Source organism: Neovison vison, chromosome 9 (assembly GCF_020171115.1).
Source record: "Neovison vison isolate M4711 chromosome 9, ASM_NN_V1, whole genome shotgun sequence".
NCBI lineage: Eukaryota > Metazoa > Chordata > Mammalia > Carnivora > Mustelidae > Neogale > Neogale vison.
Genome location: NC_058099.1, coordinates 94,213,221 through 94,232,770, shown reverse-complemented (window position 1 = coordinate 94,232,770; position 19,550 = coordinate 94,213,221). Strand labels below are relative to the sequence as shown.

Genomic DNA, 19,550 nt, shown 5'->3' with positions numbered 1-19,550 from the left:
TTGGGCTCTCTTTGACAAGGGAGTTTTGCTTCTGGTTGCCATCTGAACCCCGTTGGTGAACTGAGGCAGGATCGCTGGAACCTACAAACTGGTGAGAACCGGGTGAAATACAACCCAGTGTTCACCTCGGAGCTTCTGGATGAGTGATCCAGCCAAAGGAATGACTGATTATTCATCTGGTTAGTTGTTTGGATGTCCGTTTAAAAGCTGTGGGGCACAGGCATATTCTGGTTTTTTTCCAGAAGAAAAAGAGATAAAGTAGAAATTAGATCCTAGTTCAGTGTTTACCAAGGAAGTGCACATTATCAAAGCAAAGCACCCGATTATACATGTAATCTTTATTGGTGACTAGTTTTTCAATTTAGTGTTTCAGAAACCAATCCAAATACTTTCCATGCTTCTAAGGAATGTAAACATGTATTTACCTACTCTAAGTTGTAATTTATGTGAAGCCTCCTTTTGTTGTTCCCATTTGTATTTACGCCTGATAATCTCACTGGGACACAATACATATAGGCTTTTCATTAGTATCACTTAAAGATTTCATATCTCAATGGCATGTTCTTTTCAACTCGAGGACTTTCTTGGGGGCCACACCTTCATACTCTAAAATCAGGATGTGTACATCGTAATACCTGAAAACCTCTCCCGTAGCATTTCCTGTCCGTTCTAACTCACCTCCCACTCCTTCCCCTGCTACTAGTTACTAGTTCTGTGCTGTTTCTGGGCCACTTTAGGATTGCGGAGACAGGAAGGGTGCACGCCCGACGGATGGATAACCCTTAACGATGTTGCAAAAACGGGAGAATAAGAACGGGACAGCTAAGACAGAAGATGTGTCCCCCTTCCTCTTCGCTTTGAACGTGGCTCTGGGAATGACTGACAGCTGGATGTTTGACAGGACCCTCCCCCCGCGTCTTAAGGTACTGGATAGATCTTTCATGTTCCTTCAAATACTTCATTTCTAACATTTAAAAATTATTTTGGTTTTGTAAGATAATAAGGTAAATTGGTTATTGGTGCTGGAGCGAACAGTTTTATTTCTACCTAGAGATTAAGTTCCAAAACTTACAATGTCCAGCCACAGGGAAAGGTTTTCCCGTTCAGCCCAGGCTTTGAGAATGGGGCCTAGTGCTCTAAGAACATTCTCCTTGCTTTAAGTCTCCTGTTGGGCTCAGTCATCCCTCATAGTGATGCTTATGGCAAGCTCTTAAACATTTCCTGTCCAATGATTTGGACCTTAAAATAGCAGTCTTCCAGCCAACTTAGATCTTCTAGTTGCCACAGACAGGTAAGTTGTGGAAGGCTCAGCAAAGCACGAGAGATAGATACTAGGGGGTCAGACCGCCGTTCAAGCCTCAGTATTACCAGCTTTTAGATTCGGGACCTGCCTGGTCACTCCACGGCTCTAAGCCTTAGTCACTGATTCAAGCCATGCAGAAAATAATCAGTGTCAATGAGGTTTACACATTTGGAACGTGTCAGCAGCAGCCTCGGTGCTGGGCATCCAGCACTAAACAGACTTCGCTCCGACTCCTAATGAATGCTGCTGCTGCTCAGGACAAGGAAGAGTTGCCCGAGGGAGAGCCCAGGCTTGGTAATGGGGTACCCTGGGTAGGTGAACCTTTAGGAGAAAATCCTTCAAGACTGAGACAGGAGTCGTTATGAGCGCCTAAACTTTCTTCCCTGCAAAATGGGGACACACCTGCCTTGGGTTATAATGAGGAAATAGACAGGAACATAACATCCCAAAGCTGTGCCCAACAGTTCGCTATTGGGTCAGAAAACATACATTGAATAGTGACCATCCTCAGCAGCGGGGATTAAAAAATGAGTAGGGGGGCTGTCCCCATCCTCCTGGGTCACAGAGGCAGGTAGTCGAGGCCTGGCTCGCTGGGCTGCCCTATTCCTGCTCTCACCCCACGTGCCTGTTCACGTGTCTCAACATCACCTGCTTAGGGAGGCCAGGAACACTTCTCTCTTGTTCACTAGTGCACATTCACGGCTTAGCAGTTCCTAGTGGACCTTTGCTACTGGCCCTATGCCCTAGAGCAGGTGCAGCTCACTCTCTGCCTTATCCCCTCTCCCTTACCTGTCCATCTCCTGCTTGTCCAACTTTCAACAGCCAAACCCTGCACTTACCTGCCTGGTGGTCTTCTCTGGCTAGCACGGGCCACTCAGGCCACACCAGAGGGAGGGAGCCATGGCATGCAGGGGAACTAAGTCCCCCTCCACCTCCGTGGCTCCTCATCCTCTGCCCTCTGAGGAATGAGTTCTAGTTACCCCATGAAGAAAACTGGATTGATAATTTACCCTACAATGGCTGATTTGCCTTATCTTACTTGCCCCACTTCCTTACCAGTGATTTCAGGGGACCCCCCCCACCTTTTCCCAAATAAACCACTTACATTGGAATCATTGCCTAAATGGCTACCCAAACTGAAATGTTCACTGAGCATCCAAATCCTTATATTTGAATGATCCTGCTGCCTGTGAAGTGCCCATCACTCCTGATGGGAACTGAAAAGGTCATGTACACTTGCGGCCACCAGTGGGGACGTGACCTGTACTGTGCTAATTAGACACATCCAATCCGCTCCCTTAAATGGGAAGCCCATTTCATGAAGGAAGAAATGCCCAGACTGGATTCTGGGGACAGACAGTAGTAGAGACAACGCTGTGAGTGGGAGTTTTCAGCATCCAGCATCGGTGGCACACGTGGTGCCTCCCTCCCCGCCACGGTCCCTGCCCCACCCACCCCCCCGCCCCCACCATGCATAGAGCATGGCTTCATTGAGCAGTTCCCCTGGGACGTTTCTGAGCACTGCTCTTTCCCTTGTACTCTCAAACCTCTCCTCCTTTTGTCCTTTCAGAAATTCTTTGATCTCTCCAGTATCTTTTATGACAAATGCCTTTCCTGCCAACATGTCAGGTTTGTTCCAGAAGATAAAGCCAGGAACACAGTCCTCTACCTCTTGCAAGCAGATGGGATTTAGTACAGAAGGGAATAGGAAAGCTGGAAAGCCAAGCAGGGAGCAATGAGGTAACCCACAGATCACTGACACCTGGAGGCTGTCGTCACCCCTGGGGCTGGAGGGACTGTGGAGGGAGGGAGGGCACCGTCTGGCAGGAGCTAGAACCACACAGAGGGGGCTGCTGGGCGAGGTCACCGGTTGGGGTCCAGGACCTGTAGCTCCATAGAAAGTGGGGCAGAGAGAATGGAAAAAGCATCTGGTTTTTCTTCCTTCCAGTTTTACACCATTCCACCCAAAAGTTGAAAGTAACCAGACGCTAGAGGGCAAGGGAACCTAGAATACAGAACAGAACAGGGAAAGAGCCAGAACTAGACCAGAATGCCAACAGGCAGCTGACTTGCCCAAGTAACGGGAGCTCCCCTACTTTTTGGCTGAATGAACAATGAGAATCACCAAGGAGAGGGCTGGGACCAGAACCCCATGTGACACCAACTCTTAAAGGATGGGGGAATTAGACGACTGCTTCTAAAGAGATGCAGTCAGAGAGCGAGGAGGAAAGTGAGGCAGGAATAGTGTCCCAGATGCCACAGCTCTGAAGCCAGCCTATCTGCCAGACTCCTAACTGGATTTCCACCAAACAGACCTCTGAATTATTCATTGAGTCTAGACAGGAGACTCAGAGTGCTTATCCGTGAGCTTTGGGTATCATCGTTTCTAATCCAGGCTATTCCCTGGGTAACTGGAGTTATTAAGTGAGGATAACAGTGCCTGCCAACTTTCACTGGGCAAGGTGAGAAGCAATGCATAATGGAGATTTTTAAATACTTGGCAAGATAGAGAAACATGTCGCAGCAGGAACCTTAATTGATAAAGTAGAGACAAGTGCATTCACTCACACAGTTGGAAATGACGGGACTGTCTTACTTGACTTCCATGAATCGATGGATTGCAACATCCTTGTTAGCAGCAGCGCAGAAGAGAAAACAAAGCTCTGTGCTTGGGATTTATGAGAAGGAACGTGGTCTAACAGAAAGAGCATCAATTTCAGATTCAGGAGAACCTCATTCTAATCTCACCTTCACTGCTCGTGCTCGTTAGCCTTGTGATCTCTTCATGTTTAAAATTGCTTCTGTGCTGGGCATTGTGCTGGGCATTGTGCTGGAATACTAACTTGCCCACATGATGGCCACTTCATAAATATTTGTTCCCATCCTCAATCTCCTTTTCTTTTTTACCATAGCACTAGCGTAGGAATGGAAAGGTAAGAAAGTAAACTAAAATTCTTTCTACAAAAAATGGCTGTAATGAATCGGGTTTATGGGGAGAGGCTTAAAGGAATTAAAAAACCAAATCTCAGCCCTCCTGCTTATTGTTGAAAGCACCAAAATCCATGGTATTATTTATCCAAGGCCACTTACTCAGAACTTCAGATGGTCTTAAAAAAAATTATCCGTATGGATTTTGCTTCTTAAAAAAAAATTGTCATCTCACATGGCTGCTGTAAAATGTGTGTTCACATATTTTGAGTGGGATTTCATTTTTAGGGGGTGCCTTGGTATGTCTGTAACCTAAGCAAGGGGTTCTCAAGCCTTTATCACATGGCCTCTTCTTGACACAGCTGAAAATATGATTGCCTCAAGGCCCATCACAAAGAAGCAGGGCCTCTGCTATGGGCCAGCAGCCCCAAGAAGTGTTGCCAAGATACAGTACAAAACACCAGATCCCCAGGTCTCCCTCTGGGGTTCTGGAACAGCGGTCTTTGGCTCAGGTGTGGAGATTTCAGTTTGTTCATTGAAATCCAAACACACCTGTCCCCTGGACAGGAAAAGGCCTAATAAAGGGACTTCCTCCTTGCTGGCTAATCTTGGGGTTTTACTCAGCCCTTAAAGGCAGTGTGGGGGCTGAGTACCACAACGCAGCCTAGCCGGGGATGGAAGCAAGCCCCAGAGATGGTCACTGAGATTGGAAAGTACCAGCCAGCATAGATACTTAGGGGCTACAATGAGGGCACTCAGAGCTTGCCTTACCTTTGAAACATCAGATGGAACTCAGACAAAATCAGGTCGCCTTTAAATTCCATCCTTGTGTGGACAACCTGTATGCCTTCTCTCTCATTCTGCAGCCTGGTCTTTGGCACAATGCCTTTGATCTATTTAATTTCAGAACATGACAGGGATGTTTATCCCTATGTCAGTCATAGGCCTTTAAATCTCATACTTGTCATGACTTTTAGAAAATGGGATTTCTAACCAAAATTTATTTTTATTAAAGGAATGGCTATAGTATCAAGCGAAACTTAACCCATGTCCTGGGTGCTGGAGATCAAAAAGAAAGGTTCTCCCTCATTATTTTTTTAAGGCTAAGTTGCCCCAGCAGGCCCCTTTCCAGAAGGGAGACTCATGTCCTGGGACTGTGGAATGAAATGCTCACAGAGGATAGCTTTTCTCTTGGATTGCTCCCCAGCCATGCAAACTCAGTGTATAGGCCCACGGACCTAACCTTGAGGCCCCTGTCAGAAGTCAGAGCTCTGGAATGACTATCAAAGCACCTGATGCTCCTCCGTTGCCTTTTAAAATTTTTTTTAAAACTTTATTCATTATTTGTCACCACTGGCCATAGTTAACCATATTCTGTTCTTTGAGGAGCCATGTAAACATACTTAGCCCTTCATTTTAAAATTTATTTCCATATTCTAAATAGAATGCTACCTCTGCTCATGTTCTGTTATGGTAGATAATGTCTCCTCTGTTTACCGTCCTTCCGATTTATCACATGACAATTGCAACATCTGTATCATCTGACCGGGGAATGGTCACTGTTGAGCCAAGGAGCCTATTGCCATGTTTCCCTTCTTGTCCAGTTATTATTTTCCCTAGAGCAGAGAATTTGGCCATTTTTTTAAAAAAATGCCTAGATTTCTCCATACGTGCTAAGTCTTTCCAGTGCCTCCAATAGCGTAATACTCAAAGCATTGTTTTTTTTTGTTTGTTTTCAGCCCAGTAAGTATAATAACTGACTTCACAGGGGCTCGGTGAGGTAGGTCCATTATGGATCCATTTCATCACGGGGAAGTGTGCAGCACAGAGGGTAAGTGACTAGCCTGGTGAGACCCTCCATGGCAGGCAGGACTGGAAGCGGGACCGTTGTGCCTCCTGCAGCCCCCCTCCCAAGCTCAAGCAACACCGCCCTTGGTGTGACTTTCTACACTAGCAAATCCACCAGGTAATCAGTTGGAAACATTCTGGAAGGCTCTCTGTGCTGTGCATCCTGTCACCTGGGTCCCCCTGGCTCGCGTGCTGTCCACCCCTCCACCCACTGGTCCTACTCATCCAGGGGATTTCCTTCTCTCTCTCCTGGATGGATTCCTGGTTTTCTGGGTAGCATTCCTTGGTTTACCTTAGAGCTCTGAGGGGAGCTATCCTTTAGAAGGCTTCTCCGACTTTTTAGGTCTTAAATATTAAAAAAAAAAAAAATTGCATTCTGCCTAGAGAGCCCTGGGTACAGTGTTCACAGCCATTCTTACTCTCGATCATTTAGATGTGACCCATATTTTTTCTGTTATTGAAGCTTAAAATGATGGTGGGTCTTCTCTTGTGCATCGTGCTGGGAGCCCTGCTGTCCTTCGGGTCCAGAAAATATCCTTGTAGTGGTTCCTTGACTTTTCTCTTCCAAACCCTACTGGTTGGATGTTGGGCCCCCTGGTTTGGCCTTCTGGTTTCCTCTATTATTTCTGAATTGTTTACGTAATTTTAGCTCTCCTATTTAAATTTCTAAGAACGCTTTCTTATCTTAATAATAATCTCAGCCTACTAACCTCCTGACCTTGTTTGGGGAATAACTAACTTACCTCGGTGAGGTCCTTAAATACAGCTTAATTAGACTTTCCTTCTGAGTTTCCTCTCTTCCTTTCTTGTTTTGAGGTCCCTTACTTTTATGTTGGAGGCTTTCTTCAAATGTCAAGTAATTCTCAGCTTTCTCTTAAGATTTTAACAGTCAGACACATAAAGGCTGACTGCAGTTTCTGTGTAGTTGGACATGGCTTGCCAACTGCCCAGTAATTGGATAAAGATTTTTTTCCTTTGTGTACATTATATTGAATTTCAGTGTTAGATGTGGTGGTTCCTAAAACCCATCCTGCTATTTCGGCAACGTGGACTCTGTATGCCTGCCATGTCGCTAAGCCACTGTGTCTTCTCCTTTTCTGTCCCCACTGCTAAATTCTTAGACATTTTAATGGAGAGCAGTTTGGTTCCTGCTGACCCCTGTCCTCAGGGCCCTCCTCTTTCTACCCCTAATCAGCATCACAGTTTTCCTAAATGAAGATGGTTCTAGCAAAAAGAATTACTGTTCAATCTGTGCCACAAACCCAAACATCAACTATGGAGTGAAAAACTCTAATACTTCTGTGATAGCTACGGATAAACTCGACTTCTGGACTGATGCCAACTTACATGTAATTCTTGTTTCCTTACAACGTGTAATTATTGCATTTAGATCCATTCCACTTATTAAGATTATTACATTTATCTTGAAGTACATTAATCTCCTTGTTGCAGTGACTCTGCTAAGACTGCGTGTTTATTTATCTTCCTGATGAGTGTGCTTCAGATTTTCTATGTATGAGAAGTCCTGTCTATCGACTTTTGATGGAACTCTCTAGACATCTTGGTAAACTTATTGTTAAGGGCTCCTTCCCAAGCCCTTAAGAGCTATAGAAACATAATGGTTGTGGATATACCTGGACCTTATCCATGATTTCCTTTACATGGAATCCAACTCTTGGATTTCCTGGCCTTACACTGGGTTGTTTCCTGCTTCTTGAAGCTTCCCTAGATGCTACTTCCTTCTCTGGTCCTTGTACTCAACTTGACCTCTGATGGAAGACTGCTTCGGGATCCTGAACTCCCCACTTCTCTTCTCTACCAAGTCTCTCCAGGGGATGCCTCCAGAGTTTTGTGCTCATCACTCCCAGATTCTTACCACTCACTGTGTTGTATCCCTCGGACCCCGACTCTAGTTTCTGGCTTAACAGTGTCACATGTTTGGCATGACTAGCACCGAACTTTTGAGGTAATGCCATCGGCACACACACTAACTGTCCCTTATACACTCTGTCTTCCCATTTTGGAAGATGATGCCAACATCCGACCACTTGTTCAAGCCACAAATCTGACAATTATCCTCGATTCTTCTCTTTCACTCAACTCACAAAAGCCATTTATCTGCACAGTATTGCTCCTACTCCAGCAAACACCTTGAATCTGTCCACTTCTTTGCATTTCTAGGACTCTCGCCTTAGACAAAGACATTATATTTCTCCTGGACTACTACACAGGCTCCTTACCTGGTATTTTTGTGTCCAGTCTTGCCCATAACAATGATAGTAAGCTTTTTCTCAGATCATAAATTGGTTTAAAATCTTCCAAAATCTCTGTGTCTAAATCACCGTCCATCCTCTCGCTGGTTTCTCACAACCCCAAGCACATTCCCTCTCTGGAGTCTTTATACTAGCTCTTCTGCCTAGAATGAGTTCTGGTCATTCGTATATGGCTTAGTCTTCCTTGCGTTCTCATCCAAAATGTTACCTCCTCAGAGCATCTGTCCCCAGCCTCCCCCGCCCCCTTGGGTACCCAATCATCATCTTTCCCCTCAGCCTGTTTTAATTCTGTGGATAACACTTACCACTATCTGGTATATTTTTATGTGTTTATTGTCTGTTCATTGCGCCTGACAGAATGTAAATTCCTTAAGAGCAATGACCTTATCGCTCAACTTAGGTGGATTAAAGGCACTTTAGAAGTGAGAAAACCAGACAGGAAGGCAACTTGCCAGAGATCCTGTAGATAACAGGCGATCGGCCTATTGCTTCAAATGTGTTCATTGTCTTAATGACCCCTACTACAGCCCATAGCTACTATTTTTAATTGTACTGTTGGTTCCACCACTTTGAGCAGTTTATTTTCTTATTCTAGGGTTTTACCTTGTCAGCATTATCCCACTTGAGGCTTCTGTGACCAGAAGCCAACGATGTGTTCTGTCATTGGTCATCTTTATCCTGAGGCAGTTACAAGCTTGGTTTATCAACTTTGAGAACTTTCTTTTTGGCCCTTCTTTCCTGTTGACCCACTAGAGACCCACCTTCTTGCCAAACCGCATACTTAATAGTGTTCATGCGTAGGATGGAATTGTAAATCCACAGGGTGATTATGGTTTGGTGGAAAGAGCTTTGTCTGGGGAAACTGGGCTTTTCATCAGTTTCTGTTAACCAGGAGCTATCTGCTCTTAAGGGAGCCGTTCCCACTCCCACTTCAGTTTCGTTGCCTGTCCAGCTGTGCCATGAGCAGAGGAACATGAGGACAACCACCATTCCCACTCTCTCCCTCCCATCTGTTTGGAATAATACACAGGAACATGCACTTCCCAGGGATTAAGTGAATTCATAAATAATCCAGTTAGTTGGATTAAATGAATTCATGAATATAAAAATATTTTGCTGAGTATAAGATGTACTACAGATGTGGGGGATTAAATGTAAGGGACTGCTCGCAGGAATCTGTTCCTAATGCATTTAGTATATGGCCCTCAGTAAGCATGAAGGTTTCGAGTCCCCGTTAGACGCCAGACTTTCAGAACAACTGTCTTCCTATCCCGTGCACTTTTGAATAATGCTTTTTCTTAATGAAAGTGTTGTATACACAGTAACCAGTCCAAGTGGTAGAAAATGAAAACTGAAAGTTCGCTCTCACCTCAAACCCAAGTATAACGCCCAGACCCGAACAGTTATACTTAACCTTATAATAGCTCAGAACTTGACAATGAGTCTGCCATTGTTACAAGCTCTTCACAGATGAACTCCGTTGGACACTCTCAACAACCCTACGGCTCAGGGATTCCTGTGACCCTGGTTGTATGTATGAGCAAACTGAGTCACAGGGACAAGAAGCTGTTTGCGCAGGGTCACACAGCCACACACAGTCACGGGCGCTCACACAGCCTGGCTTCCAAGTTCATACTCTGAGGCACCTTTCCAAACGAGTATATGGAATACCTATGGTACATTCCATTGTATAATGTATCCTGCTAAGATTTTTACAATCTCCTAAATTTTTCAGTGTTCAAAATGAAGTACAAAACATAGGAAACTTGGGCCACCCTGGACCACCTAGTGCTCTCGTGTTTGTCTACAGCTTACATTTCTGCAAGTGGAAAGCGGAAACAAAGGACGTGTATACTGAATGTCTCAGGCGATAACCATCAGGCTGCCTTCCACGCTGAAGAGCAATGATCACTGGGGGTCTGCAGACCCCCAGAGTCACGGAGAGGACATGTGAGTTTTATGTGCCTCTTTTTTTTCTCTAATTGCTTTTTAAATCTGAGTGTTCTGTTGTTTGACAAGGGATTTTACCACGCAGTAAACACAACTCTCTGGGAAAAGCTTCTCCTATTCCTGTGGGCTGATGTCTCTGCTCCTGGGCAGGGGGGTGAGTGGGCATCAGCGACCTCTCTGCTTCTGCTGCCTAGTACCCTGAGGCTCTGGAAAAATTACTGTGAGGCTATTCACCTTGGCTCAGCCTGAGATCTACTCTGACGGATTTATTGGCTCTTAAACCTTTACTCAAGCAGAACCTCTAAACCAATATACGGTTTCACTCACTTGCACTCTAGGGAGAGAGAGTGTGGCGAGAAGGGGGAGCAAAGTCCACCCCTCTCTGACCCCCTTGCAAACTTCTTAGGAAATGGAATTCATCATTTCTTTCCAGTTTGGGTTCCTTTTTTTAACCAGAGTTTTTCTCAGTCCATTGGTATGTGGAAATTCATTGGTGAAAGGAAAAGTAGTAAGATCATTCAGTCAACCACTACCCGTTAGCTGTTTTTAAAGGAAAGTATTTAATGAGAAACTTGCAGTCTTCCCCAGCTTTTGTAGGAATGGAGGATGGAGGAAATGGCAACCATTTAAACACGAAAGAATTTAGAGCATAAAGGAAGACCATCGAAGGAAGATCACCAGTAGTGTTGTCCCTAGTTTCCTACTAAAGCTTAGAGAGGATTTAAATGACTCAGCCCAATTTACTCAGAAAGGGGTAAAGCCATAGTTCCAACTCTGGTTCCTGTTTCCAAGTCCTATATCCTCTACTGCACTCGTTGGTGGTCTCCAAACCAAATGCTTTCCAATTCGATGTACTAAACACTGCTTTCCTAACTTCTATGTGCTACAGACACAGGAGCATGCTGGGTGAAATCTAATGAAACTGTTTTACATATTGGCAGGGAAGAAAGGGAAGGAGAGAGAGAGACCAAGAAATGGAGACACAGATCTGTTATGTGCTAAAAACAAAGAAGAACCTCATAACCGATGTGGTAAGTACAGTGGTCGAGGCCAGAAGAGAGGCTGTAAGACATGACCACAGAACCTAACAGCTATGGGCTGGGGTTTTTTACACATGGCCCTTGGGCGTAAGGAAAGTAAAGAGTTGGAACTGAAATTGACACATAAAGCTACAACCAAGGAAGACCTGCCCCCACTCCATTAAGGGACCAGAAAGTATTGTTCACTTACTAAAGCTACTGGCAAATTTCTCACTGATAAGATATCTGGGTGGGGGAAAGTTCCCACAATAAATGGTAATTTAAAAAATCTCTTCTATGCATAGGTGTAGCATGCAAATTTTAGACCCTCCTCAAGCAGGGGCACCCCAAATGAAGATATTAATGTAGAGACCATAAATATTTCTCACCAGTAAAACTCCTAGATGCCACTGAAGAATCAAATGTAAGACTTCTCTGAAGGATTACTGCCACTTCTTAAAGTACCCAAGCATTCCACAGGGAGGCTATATCCTAACTGAAAAAACGCTCACCAAGACCAAATCAAGGAAGTGGTCCACAAAACAGGAGAATCAACAGATACATGTGGGAAGAACAGCACCACAAGAATATGAGATAATCTAACAGTCTAAAGCTACTATAAATTTAAGTACATTTACAATCATGAAGGAGATAAAGGGAGAAATAAAAAGCCCTCCTGGAAAAAAAAAAAAAACAGGAAAAGAATTGGCAGTTATGACAATCCAGTAGAACAATTCAAAATGAAACACTGTGAATAACATTCAGCAATGACCACCTTTGAGGGTGGATAGGCACAGTTAAAGAGAAAAGTGATGATATGGAAGATACATCTGAGGAAATTACCCAGAGTGTGGCAGAGGGAGACAAACAACTATGAAATCAAAATGACAGGTTTAGAGATATAAAGGATTAAAGTAGAAGTTTGAATTTAGCTATAATGGGATTTCAGAAACAAAGTGCAAACAGGGCAATGCTTTCCGTGAAATAGCTATCAATTGTTCAGAAGTAAGAAAAGTCCTGAGACCTCACACAGAAGCAGCCCACTGAATCTGGCACATAATCTGGTAGATTCCTCATAGGAAAAGCAGAACACTGAAGCAAACACTAACTGAAGAGCCAGTAAAGACAACAGATAACACAGAACAGAATAATCATTAGAATAGGGGACACATCAGCAAAATGGAGACCAGAAAACTAATCTGAGCATCAGAATCCCCTGAGAAGTACATGAAAATAGTCTTGGTTTTACCCAGATGCTTCAGCTGGTGGTCAAGAGTGAGTATGTGTTAAACAAAACAAACAAAACACCAAGATTTCTGGAATGATCAAGTAGGTTGAAAACACTCTTATTCCTGAGCACCAAATACCTACACTCGTATATATCCATTCACATTTTCACTACACTGATCTCAGGCGTGTGTTAGTGAAATTTTCCCCCACCCCTAAAAACCATGGAGACATTTGATCTAAAACCAAGGATAATTTCTAAAATTTTTCCCCCCAATCTTTTGGAGTTTCATGCTAAATGGTGCCAGAAGATGAACCCCAAAGAACAAGGCAAGGGAGTTAACACAAGCATCTCTGACCTCACGATTCCGCAACGTTCCTACTTCTGTTTCCTCTAGTATATGTATGTCTGAGCATCAGAGGACACAGACCTCCAGAATCCTGTGTGCGTGTTTGAGAAGGATAAATAGTCCGCATTTGAGAGCATGTGGCAAGACATGATTCCTAGCTTACTTCGTATTTCGTATTAAATACAAAAAGACACCTTAATACACTAACAGCAGAAATTCAGTCTATTTTGCCTTTATGGACATCTGTTCTCAGACTAATGGTTGTTTACCTAACTGCTATAATAAAGGCTAATTTCTACATTAAAGTAATACTTGGTATCATTGGAATATTTTCTAAGTAGTCCAACACAGAAAACGTGGAAGTCTCCAGAAGGGATGGAGGGCAGTGAGATTTTGCCGCATTGTTGTACACCCATGAAGTAATCTGTCTGCTCTTTGGCTTGGACTCCTTATACTGGGCTTTTCCCTTTTTGATAGAGAATGCTTCCATAAATAATAACATACCCACATGACAGAACTATGCCAGTAGAAAAATGAGGTTTTGAATGGATAGTTTACAAAAGGAAAAAAAAGTACCACAAATACATAAATATTTAACTTCATTAGCAATAAAGAAAAAAATTTTTTAAGATGACAGTGCCTAATATTGGTGAAGTTATGGGCAAATGAGCACTGCTTTGCTCACTTACTTTCTAGATAGGTATTTGGTAATATGTAGCCAAAGTCTTAAAAAGTTAGATTTATTTTTTGGCTCAGCAATTCCATGCAAAGAGTGTATATTCTTAAAAACTGCACAAGTGCAGCACTGTTTATATTTTTAAAAAATTTGGAAACAACTTAGGAGTCATTCCAATAAATTCTGGTGCTATTCAGTGGAATATCAGTTAGAAAAGATATTTATAATACATAGATAATAATTTAAAGGTTGCAAAATTGAAGGTAATATAAAGCAATAATTTTACTAAATTTAAATTATAGACAAGAACACAATGCCAAGACAGAAACCAAGAATTAAAAATGGGTGGTAGGAACTGGGGTATTTTTTTTCCTTTTTTACAGGGTATTTTCTGTAGGTTTTGCAATTAAATTTTATTTTTTTAATAAAGGGCAAATTGTGGTCATCAAATTTTTAAGCAATCGGAGATAATTCCATGGATGGCAAAAATGAAGGGTACCTTCTGATTACAAGTCTATAGAAATGTGTGCGTGAAAGGAAAGAAGGAAGGAAGGGAGGAGGAAGGAATAAAAATCAACTGTGCTTTTCTTTGGTCATTGGAATATGGGGCAAATGTTTTCTGCTTTTATGAATTTTTCCTATTTCCTAGTATAGTATCAATTTTATACTAGAAGGATATTTAATCATCAGGATTTTCCCATTATGTTTCATTCTATACATCTCTCGTGCCACGTCAAGTACCCATTCAGAGTCCCAACACCAAATTTCTGGGCTCCATCCCGGCCACTGTATTAGCTAAGTTTGCATAAAATATAACTACTGAATTTATGATTTCAATCAGAGGAGCTAGGAGACTTTTCTAGACTCCTCTCCTGAGTCTGTCCGGAAGCCGAGCGAGATAGGGACTTGTCTGTCTCCACTCCGCATTCCGTCTGGGTCTGCCGAGGGGGCGGGGAGCAAGGAGACACTGGCACTGCTGTCGCGGACCCACACCGGACTGCTCTTGCTTGCTGGCGTGGCTTCCTCACACATATGCTTTGCCTCTCCACTCTCAAGCAGAGGGCTCCTTGCCTACACCAGCCTGGGTGTCAGCAGGGGGCCTCTTGGCCCCAAAAGCTTTCCGTTTCAATTACTGTGTGTGGTTTCTGCACATTGAAACTTGGCACCCACACACAGCCCTCCCCCTGCACAACCTCCATGTTCCATTAGAAGCCATCGAGGTTCTTGGTCTGGCTAGTGGCCAAAACCAGACTTCAAAAAATCACCTAGCTTCCGTCTGCTAAGATACCACACTCCCTTCCCCTTTTCAGCTTCCAGGCCCTTCTCCAGTCCTGTCTCCACACGGCCACCTGAATGAACTGATCTTGCCCCACCACGTCCCTAGAATCTTCTGCAGCTTCCCATCACATGCAGGAGAATGTATATATTCCATAGATGGAAAGCCAGGTCCTTGGTGCCCCCAACTTGTCTAGTTGGCCTTGACCTTCACCAAACATTTCTGACTTTCCTCTATTGCTCTAACACACCATCTCTGGACTTGACCTACTTCCACACTTGTCTCTGCTTTTCCACATGTGCGTCTCTTGCCTTCTCTAATTTGTCCCTCCTTTGATACCTTTTCATGCTTCCAAAGTCACTTTGAGTGTCATTCCCTTTGGGAAGGCTTCCTGACTCCCACCTTCCCGGTCTTCCCCTCCATCCCAGGTGCTCTGGCCCATGCCCCCGACCAACATCCTAGACTGTGCGCCAGTTCAGGTCTGTCCTTCACTGGATAGTGAGGTCCTTGCAAACAAGGACTGGGTTCTTCCGTGGTTTCATTCCAGTGTCTAGTCTCTTTTCACACTTTCCAGTGAAGGACCAACACCCAAAAAAGCTCCCAGCACTTCCGCTCCTGGTATAATCCCAACACACAGAAGACATCCACAGGAATGTTCACATCGGCATTAAAGGAGTTAGTCCCAAACCGGAAAGAACCCAACAGCCTGTTCACCGCAGAAGTTTGTCAATGACTGCGTTTTCAATACAGAAATCCTATGCAGCTATGAGAAGGAACGAATGAAGGTTGTGAATGAAGCCACAAAAAATGTTGAGTGTAAGAGTTTACAAAAGAGTAAGTGATGAATGAGGCTGTTTGAGTTAGCTCAAAAGCAGTCCTCTGCGGGGTAACTACTCTTGGGCGTAGTTACCCTCAAAAGTACAGGGTAACAGATGCCTCTGGGAGCCCAGGAATGTTCTGCCTCTTGATCTGAAGGCTGACTGCAGGGACACTTTCACACCGTGAAAATCCGTCCAGCTGTGTGTTTCTGATTTGGGCATCTGTCTGTATCTTGTACCCCAATCAACATTTTAATGTAGAGACGTTCCCTCCGTGAAACGTGTCTCTATGTGGAGCGGAGAACAGTGACAGAAGTGGGGAATGATTCAAGGGCGTTGCATTGATTCATGCTCTTCCCCACTTGGGACGGTGTCTCACGGCAGAAAAGAATTTTTTTTTTTTAAATGTAAAAACTCCTTCTGTAGAGGGTCTAGCTTTTGCTTTAAGAAACGTGAAGTTCAATGGTGTCAGAGAGTTGGGCTTCTGAACTTGAATTTTAGCAGGCTCAAGTCCTTCTGGAACGCGTCAGGGTATAAATAAACAAATAACGCTAAGTGCGATGTCACCCTTACTCTGTACCCTCATCCTTCCGTTTGTGCAGCTTCTGTCCCCAGAGGGGGGTTTATGGGTTTGCGGGCCCCCCGCATCAATCCCACCTTCCCTTGGCTCTCCTGATGCACGTTTCAGTGCTGCGGCTCAACACCGCATTTCTTCTTGGTACAAAGATACATTATCTAAATGAATCTTTCAGCTTTCCCCCTCTAAAACTGTAAGAGTCTAGAAATACCGGACTAGAGGACGCGTTTAAAATTAATTTTTCTTCTCTTGAAACAGACAGCGGAGGAGCGGAGGCTGGCGACCCCGGTCTCGGAAAGGGCCACAGCCATCCTGGGGGCTTTCTGGGTGCCCCACGCCGGAGCCCGTCCAGCCGCCCATGCAGGGACTCACCAAGTTTCTCTCTCACATTCTGTAATAAAAGCCTTTCCGTGTCTGCACAGATGGGAAGGCTGCTGCCACCTTCTCATTTCACATGTCCTGCACTTTGCTTCCTAGGCGCTTGCCTGCCCGAAATAGAATCGTGGTTTTTGGAGTCCGTGTAGGAATGTAGTGGGGTGGGGTGGGGTGAGGGGGCGTGGGGGGGTGGTCAGGGTTTCTGTAATCCCCTCTAATAACCACACCCTGAGGGAATTTTCCTATTGGCTACAAGATGGATGAAAGATTCAGAGGCGTGCACAAAGTGTCTTTCGGAGAAGAGCCTCGATTTTCCTTCCGGGGGTGGTTAGGGAAGGCTGACTGTAAGCCAGAACATTAGCGCCCCACGAGGACACAAGAGGGCACAAAAAACAGGGCCCTTTGCATGCCTTATCCCCAGTAGCCCCCATCCCCGATTCTCTGCTTTCCTGAGGTCTCTTCCTCCCTGGATAACGCCCCCCACCACCCGCCTCTTTAAACGGAGCTCCCCAGACAATCCACCTCCTTGCTCCTCTCTGCCTAGGTGAATTCCCTCCATCCTACCAAGTCTAATTCAAATCCCACCTCTTCTGGGAAGCCTTCCTGGATGACTTCAGCTAGCAGTGATTTCCCTCTTGTCTGAATTTTCAGAGCCACTGCTAACAGTCATGGAGCACGTCCACGCCGATAGAATTTGCAGCACTTTACGTAGACAAAGTCACAGTCCTTACAATGACTCCCCAAAGTCAGTTTCGTTATTATCCCCACTTTATAGATGAGGCTCCTGAGCCCTCCAGGGTTCTCACAGCTCCCTAATTAGATTAGAAACTCCATTTACCATTCTTCTTGACGTTCTATTCATTCCTCTCACAGCACAAGATTGGAGACTTGCACTTGCTTATTGTTCAACGTGTACTTTTCTACCTCTCTGTGCACTTAATGGGATTTAAGATGGTGACCCCAAATTTTGGAAATCATTTCTATCCATTATATATGCTAGCTTTCCGTTTCTGTCAAAGCTACTGTACAATGGAGGAGGTAGGATTGACTAAAACCACAGTAACAAAAAGCCCTTGTTTGGGCTGTTGTATGCCAAGCACCGTGCTCAGTGATGTGCACTGATGTCTCTCCCAATCCAGCTCTTCTTCCCGAGAAGATCAGAGAGAGCTTACACAAAGTTGCAGTAGGACCAAAGAAGTAGATGAAGCAAAGGGAATACAAACAGAAGAAGTTAAAAAAAAAAAAAAAACCAACCCTGAGTTCAGCTATTACCCAAGAACGCATACCCTAAGGGCCCTCCTTTTCAGGGGAGCCACAAATGTGGCTCTATGTGTCCTAGTGTTTGTGACAAAGAAGGATACGTAATCAATTACAACACTCCCATCGCCTCTGAGATCAAGACAATCCCTCTTTTCAGAGGAAGCACATAAATGTCTCATCAGACCATTTCCTATCACAATCCTCAGTGCAGGCCCATCCTGTCTCACTGAAAAACACGCTAGTAATATCCGTCAGGGGAGGCAGCAGAACTGTTTGGCCCAGGTATGCTGTTTAATTTGGTCTAACCTCATTTGTCTGAGAGATGGATGGTGTGCGTGTCTCAGGAAGGTCCGACCCGTGCTCCCTCTCACAGCAGGGCTCTGTTCTATCTGCTCCAGACGCCGCCTTTCCACCTCTAACTAAAAGCCGAATAGGTATTCTGGGAGAAGCCCTCTGAACGTCCAAGAGAACTCACACGCCCCCCCCAAAAGCCTCTGGGGAAACCCAGTCTTCCAGGCCACCTGGAGCTTTAAAAAATGGAATTTTCGAAGGGGAAAATGAAATTCAAACTCCTTTGTATGATTTATGATGCTTTTCACAACCCAACCTCAATCTGCTTTTCTAGACCTGATTTATTGCCCTCCTTTACGCATCTTCCTGCTTCATCCAAACTAAGCCACGTCAAGTTCCATGAAAACACTCCGTGCACTCACTCCGTGCCCCCCCATACGCGCTTCCTAACCCCCCTCTCCTGTCTCCCCTGGCCTCTCTGCCTGCTGGGTCTTGAAGGACGTCACCTTTTCTGGGAATCCTCTCCCGACTCATCTTACCCTTGACTAGATTCCCATAACACTTTGCTACCAGCGTATTTTATGATCCCCTTTTGTTCGCTTCTTGGATTTTTTTTTTTCTTCCTGCTCCATTGTGAACGCCTCCCGGATAGAAATGTGTCTTAGTCATCTTTGTATCCCAGCATCGGGAACACTGTGTGACCTGGATTTATTTCACCCGATTTTTATTGAGTGTTTCCTGTCTGGACCAAGAAAGCTGGGACAATTCCCATCCTGCGATGCTATGTTAGAAAACCACCCATGAGTTACCCCGCAGGTGACCTAAATATGTTTCCATTATCTGAAACCTCCTAGATCTCCAGAGATGGATTACTCAGTATGTCTGATGGAGAAAAGGAAGGCCCAGTGCAGAGTTATGTGGAACCCACAAACAAATTCGACTGAAAGCCGTTTCTTAACTCAGGTTTTCCCAGATTTGAAAAGTGGCTAAAGCAGCTGCCATTTATTCCAAGTGTCTTGCCTTGTTTGTGCGACCTTGGCCAAGCCCAGGGACTTTGCAAAAATTATATGCAGCATGCAAATATATTACTTTATCCACCAATCAAACCTGCATCCCTTACAAGGAAAACAGGACCACTGTTCCTGGGGAGCCTGACCATTTTACAACAGAGGTCAGAGGAAAAGGTCAGGGAAAAAAGAAAAAGGCTTCTCCTCCTCCGTGATTTTCTGACCTAAATAGAAACTTGAAGAACGAAGTTACCAGATTACATTGTCCTTAAAAGGACCTATTTAAGGTGGAGGCTCCAGTAAGTATTGAGTCTGACCTCAGTTCGGGTCTTTGAGGGTTTTTCATCAGCCATCCATCACGAAAAGCCATCT

General features: G+C 44.5%; 2 long non-coding RNA genes across 4 annotated transcripts in view; both read left to right on the top strand.

Annotated features, from left to right (window-relative positions):
* Nucleotides 1-10,196, top strand: part of LOC122917739 — a 120,394-nt gene extending 110,198 nt beyond the window's left edge. Inside the window, exons 17-19 of one of the 3 annotated variants that reach the window (XR_006386458.1) lie at nt 738-923; nt 2,874-3,043; nt 10,088-10,190. This is a non-coding gene — a long non-coding RNA (uncharacterized LOC122917739). Of the gene's footprint in view, nt 1-737; nt 924-2,873; nt 3,044-10,087 lie in introns of all 3 variants that reach the window. The other 2 variants (XR_006386457.1, XR_006386454.1) reach the window with 2 other exon arrangements.
* A 15-nt stretch (nt 10,197-10,211) lies between these two features.
* On the top strand, nt 10,212-13,207 carry LOC122917741. Its single transcript, XR_006386462.1, has 3 exons — nt 10,212-10,302; nt 11,244-11,333; nt 11,627-13,207. It is a non-coding gene; the product is annotated as an uncharacterized LOC122917741 (long non-coding RNA).
* Nucleotides 13,208-19,550: the final 6,343 nt, after the last annotated feature.